The following is a 6,254-nucleotide window of genomic DNA, read 5'->3' as shown; positions in this document are numbered from 1 at the left end:
AAATACTACAGGAACTCTGTCTGGTTCCTGGGATTGAAATTCTCCTCTGAGTTCCTGCAGGGGAAAAAACTTTTCTGTCTGATCCTCACTTCTTTAATTGTGCAATAACTGATGTTTTGGCCACTTGGGGGCAGTAACAAGATGTGAACACAACACTGACATCACCTTTCAAGTTTATATATTGAATGTCGTATTTGTGTCACCTGATGAATGAAAGTCCAATATTTGCTCTCTTTTAGCTCTGTTTTTGGTCTCCACCACCTCCTGAAGGAAATATCTAGCTCTTTAGCTGCTAAATGCTCCACTGTGTTCACCAGCTCGTCCATAACTATGCCTGTCTGCTGTTTGCTGTTGAGCAGGTACAGTACAGTGGCTTTTTACAGCTTCTTCTCTGAAAACGATGCAGTGAGAACGCTTGAGTGAACCACAACTGTAAATGTTCAGATGGACAGATAAAAAACTACCCTAAAGTGAGGCAGATTTGGCTGCCATTATTATTAAAAACATGAATCACATATCATCACATATGGACGCTTTGTCAAGACCCCTTGACGTCACTTTTTCACACCCAGGCTACCTTAGCATCGTTTTTTGCATGTATAGGGCTCTGCAGTCAAGTTAGCAAGAATACCTATGCATCATCAAGTTAGACTTTCAAAATAAAAGTAGTGGTTAACATTGTGAAACAGTGCAGTTTGTTTAGGTTTATGAAAACATCATGGTTTTGGTTAAAATAACTGTGACTTAAATTATGTAAGTTAAGTAATACCACTGTAAGTGACATGACTTGATAAAGGAATAAATGTTGACTTTTTGTTTCCCACAGGAAACAAACACCAGTCTCCTGGGTGAAAATCTGGTTTTCGTCCGAACCACATCCTTAGTCGGATATTTCTGTTATTTATACGCGGCCCACTTTTAGTGTTGAACAATGGCGCTAAAGGGTGCCATGTGTGTTGGTACCAGACACTGAAAGACAAAGCGTAGCTATCGGACGCCCTGGGAATATAAACAGGCTGGAATTATAGCTGCTTTAAAAGGCTGTTTGAGGTGCTTGGTTTCAGGATTAAGTTTTGAATGAGGTTAAAGCAGTTTAATGTTTGGTTAGGGAGTGCATTATGTCAATAGAGGCCCTCACAAGTATAACAGAACAAATGTGCGTGCATTCACAACAGTATAATGTGTTGCAGGACTCTTGCGTTGCATTGCATTAGATTGTAAAGGTGTTTGTGTTATTTTGTCCATCTGTACTCCCCCAGTAGGAGTCTCAGTTGTTTCTACGAGTTTGTGTGTGTGTGTGTGTGTGTGTTTGTGTGTGTGTGTGTGTGTGTGTGTGTGTGTGTGTGTGTGTGAGATCATGGCTGGAAGCGAGGAAGAAGATGAAACGAGTCTCCTGTGTTTCCTGACAACACACACACACACACACACACACAAACACACAGTGCTACAGGCTCAACATACATAATCAATCAACCCTCACTGTGAACCAGAAAAATAAAATATAGGTTACACACACACATACATACACAAACAGAGGGCATACCAAACAAGCAGCTATGATTATCTGTGGCTGTGGTGTGTGTGTGTGTGTGTGTGTGGGTGTAGATGATTAAAATGCCTAATAAAGTCAAGAGAAAGCACTCAGCCTAAGTAGCAGCACAATCAAAACATCAGGCTGGGACTCATTAATGTGTGTGTGTTTGGGGGCTTGTTTTACTATATTCATGGGGTCTGAACACCGGGAGTCCAATATACTTGTAGGTCCGACATCTTTGTGGGGACCAAAACGCTGGAACCCAGTCACTGACGGGTCCTCACAAAGATAACGACACATGGCTGAGTGTGTGTGTGTGTGTGTGTGTGTGTGTGTGTGTGTGTGTGTGTGTGTGTGTGTGTGTGTGTGTAAGTGAGTTAGTGAATGCATGCAGCCAAATTGAATCTTCAGACTGAAGTGGATGTAATGTGTAATCTAGATCAAATGTGTTTACTGTGTGAGACGGAGACACACTCAGAGATCAATGTAATTCAACTAAGAGCAACACTTATTGGCTGAAGTAGTTTCAGTTACTATGGCAACCGACACCATCAGGACCACTCCGTCTATCTATCTATCTATCTGTCCATCCTTTGCTAGAAACAGGAGGTGACAGGAGCTATGTTAACCCCTACAGAATGCAATTATTCATACCCTTCCTGTAGAGTGAAAACCACGTGTTTCCAAATGTGGTGATATTAGATGTGTGTTCTTTCATAGGCTGAGACAAGCCTCCTCCTGTTTAAGCTAGTTTTTAAACCCTTCTTGGATCAGCTGGAAAATGCATTGTCACAAAGCTGAACAGAGGGCTGTTTCTCTGAGCTCATGAAAATTTGAGTTGTTAAGAGATATGTGGTTTTCACAGGACAGTGATGCTAAAAATATAATGATCTTATAGCCCATGATGCATTACTGTAGGTTAAACTACCCAACAGGCTATAAAGTAGTTAAAATGAGCTCAACCTTCAACAACTATAGCGGTAAAATCAGCCCTTCCTCACCCAGAAAACAACAACATAGGTTGATAGTTGAGGATGTGGAGGAGGTGGTTTACATTCAGCTGTAGTAGGGAGAGGTGGGGGAGGTAAGCAGAGCCAGGTAGAGTAAATAGTCACAGCTGCTGTCCATTGACTAATTATTATCTCCTTCAATAGTGTGCAGTAGTGTGCTGGACCTCCGATGTCTGCCGCCTGCTGTGACGCACATACAGGGAGAACAGCCAGGGGGGCTGTGAGTTTGAGACTGTAGTTATTGTTTGTGAAGAACTGCCCAGAAGAGATCGGCGGGAGCAAGCTGGGAAGTGTGTGGCCCAGTGCAGGCGGAAGTTTTATGCTGGGAGGTGTGTGGGTGAGTGGCAGCATGTACTGTTTGCAACATGCTCCTGTGTCAGTGTCTGTACTGAAGTAGAAGTAGCTAGAGGGTTCTGCTACACTGGCACCCACCTCAGTACAACCGTCAGGAGAATGGCGGACCCAAGAAAGCAGCAGCGTGGCATTGTTGGCACAGATGCTGGGGGAGATTGCAGCAGCACCAAGTGGAGGCTGCCTGGCAGCAGTAGGCGATCAATTAAAACCATGGCCACCTCCACAAAGGGTTTAAGTTTTACATTATGTGTGGCCTCTTGCGGCCAGGGACAAAGTGCATGTGAAAAAACACCAGGTGTAGGGTATATATAACCTGAAAGTTCCTCCTTTTGAGGTGGGGAGTGGGTGGTTAGTAAATTAGGCGACCTTCACCAAGGAGACTGGAGTTGGGTTTCCATTTGAAACAAAAAGTCAACATTAGATTTTGTTTTTTGCAGCATTAGTAGCGGAAGCAATAATTTTGGTGTTTCTTTGCTTTTTAGGTAGCATTTTATGTAGCCTTAGCTAGCTAGCATTAGTGTTTTTTGTAACATTAGCTACTGTTAGTGCTAGCGTTAGCTTGCCTTACCGTTAGCGCTAGCTAACTATGTTACTGTTAGAGGCATTGAAAGCCTCTGACCCTAATCCTAACCGTCAGGGGCGTGTGCCTAAACGGTGATTTTATTCATGTCGACCGGTTAACCCTACCTGCTAGCACAAGGCCGATGTGCTAGCAGGTACTCCTTCAGTTGCAATGGGGAACAGAACGCTCATTTTACTTAGATACTTACATTTACAATAATAATAAGTACGTTTTTTGAATGCAGGACTATTGTAGAAGAGTACTGTCATAGTGGTGTTGAGGTTTTATCAAATTTTTTCCTCTTTATGAACTTTTCCATATTTTTTTAGTTGCTATTCACTTTCTGTTTGTGTTCTTGTTCCTTTGTCTTTAAGTTTTCTCAGTTCATCCTCCCGGAGACTCTGACAGTTTTCTTCATCTTTGCTCATAACTGCTCTTCATGTGTTGTCTTCATTAAATGCTTCATCCTCTCTCATCTCTTCTTCCTCTGCATGAATGGTCTCCTTATGAACAGCTCCACTGCTGGGGTAACCTCCATCACCTCAAACACCAGCTGCACATCTACAAGATAAAAACAAGGACACTAAGAGACATGTTTTATCCACATGAAGACACAAACTGGATCATTAATAAGGGGAGCAGATCTGCTGGAGTCCACACTGCAATGTTTCACTTCAACCACAAGAGGGCGCAACAGGCTTTCTGACTGGCAACTAGATACTTAGCATTGTTGACTTTATAACACAATCTGATGATTTAGACGCACATTTCAGGACATTTATATAAATGTCCTGAAATGTAATAATAAAAAAGTAAATAAACTCTGAGTCTGCAGGCTGGTATCCAGAGCCTGAGGTGTTTTGGCTGGACGGTGAGGGAAACCTCCTCTCTGCTGGACCTACTGAGACAGTCAGAGGTCCTGATGACCTCTATACTGTCAGCAGCAGAGTGACTGTGGAGAAGAGACACAGCAACAGCTTCACCTGTAGACTCCAGACCAGAGAGACTCACATGTTGCACCATGCGGTTCTGGGATTTATAATTTCAGTTTGTCTTCTCAGTCCTGTCGAGGTATGTAAGAAGTGTCTTGGCTCCAGGATTTGTTGGTCTTGGTCTGTTTTTTTTTATTTCAACATACCATCACTATTTGTCTCTGTGAAGGAAGTTAGAGGTACTATGTCACAGGTTACCTCAGGTCATGATAGAATCAATTGCTGAGCTAACGCTAAGACAAAGGTGACAGCAAGGGACTCTCCAAATCAATAGGTCAGACTCTCACTCCTCTCTGCCTGTTTGGTCGACTGACTGACGCAGCTGCCTTGATAAGGATGTATTGCTATCCATTTGCTTATTAACTCAAGGTCGAGGTTAACCTCATTTTGTTTCATTACAGACAAACTGACTGGCTCTCTTATTTGAACACTTAGTGAATCTCTGTGGGTCTATGAAGGATACATATCCCCAGACAGGAACTCATGTTTTCACACTTAGTATGCTGGGTCTGTATCTCCTCAGCCGAGTTTTGTTAAATAATACTGTGTAAGTCTTCATCAGTCTCTGAAACTTCTTTTATATCACCTGAACCTGACTCTCTTCAGTGTTTTAACAGTTTCCTTAAAGCTTTGTAACCAACTTTAACTTTTATTCTGTAGTTACAAGCACAACCCTTAGATGAGGATCTAAAGCGTCACATAAGAAATGTGACTTGGTTTATAGACACTGTAATTAACTGGAGGCCTGAGTCTATTGGAGTCAGTCAGTCTATCAGAGACTGTACTCCTTTTAAAACGAGGCTGTTTGCTCCGTTTACCCAATCATTTCATTTTGACAGTGGCATGTAGTTCCAGTCCTCAATGGTTAACACTGGTTTCTTTTAAAACATTAAAATGTCAGAACAAATGCCCTGTTTTGTTGTTCACCAGTTGTAAGAAATACCGGTTGATCTATATTAAAAAGATTAAAGACATAGAAGAAGCTCTGAAGACAAGAACTTGAGGTAGAGTGAGAACAGTAGTCAGCAGACAAGTGTCAGGAAGAAGCACGATCATTGCAGTAACGCAACCAGATTCACACCAACGTCACTGTGAGCATGTTAGCTTGGGGCGACAATAGCTCAGTTGTAAAGACATTCATCAAGCAGAGGGTACTAGGAAACACTCAAGAAGGTGTTTCTAGCTCAGCTGTCACTTCATCTGGACCGTTGCCACCAGCCTGCCTGTAATTACAATGATCATTCCCCTTGTCATGGCATGAGTAATTACTAAGTGTATGTGCTATTTTAATTTGGTAGGTTACACTAGCAAGTGATTTACATTTAGTACATTTTAATTATAGGCACCTTTCAAAACACTCAAGGTCACCTAACAAGACAACGTGTGTAGCAATAAATCAATAAAATTAAGAAAAACTAAATAACTGCATTAATTCAGTAAGGGTGTATACTGTAGATAAAATTAGATACAAAAGATTGCTGTGCCCAGATGAACGGTTAGATTAAAAAAAAGGTCCATATATTGATACATTTTACTGATGATACTTGTAAAAATATACACTGCTCAAATAAATAAAGGGAACACTAAAATAACACATCCTAGATCTGAATGAATGAAATAATCTCATTAAATATTCCTTTCTTTACATAGTTGAATGTGCTGACAACAAAATCGCACAATAATTATCAATGGAAATCAAATTTATCAACCCACGGAGGTCTGGATTTGGAGTCACACTCAAAATCAAAGTGGAAAACCACACTACAGGCCGATCCAACTTTGATGTAATGTCCTTAAAACAA

General features: G+C 41.5%; 1 protein-coding gene across 3 annotated transcripts in view; it reads left to right on the top strand.

Annotated features, from left to right (window-relative positions):
- Positions 1–2,536: 2,536 nt before the first annotated feature.
- LOC123979733 overlaps positions 2,537–6,254 on the top strand; it is a 17,856-nt gene continuing 14,138 nt past the window's right edge. For 2 of the 3 annotated variants that reach the window (XM_046063750.1, XM_046063748.1), the window contains exons 1-3: positions 2,537–2,618; positions 2,689–2,881; positions 3,975–4,531. The gene's annotated coding sequence lies outside the window, so the exon portion shown is untranslated. The remainder of the gene's footprint in view (positions 2,619–2,688; positions 2,882–3,974; positions 4,532–6,254) is intronic. The other variant, XM_046063749.1, reaches the window with a different exon arrangement.

The sequence above is a fragment of the Micropterus dolomieu genome, linkage group LG12, assembly GCF_021292245.1.
Source record: "Micropterus dolomieu isolate WLL.071019.BEF.003 ecotype Adirondacks linkage group LG12, ASM2129224v1, whole genome shotgun sequence".
Taxonomy (NCBI): Eukaryota; Metazoa; Chordata; class Actinopteri; order Centrarchiformes; family Centrarchidae; genus Micropterus; species Micropterus dolomieu.
This window is presented reverse-complemented; position numbering and strand designations above follow the sequence as displayed.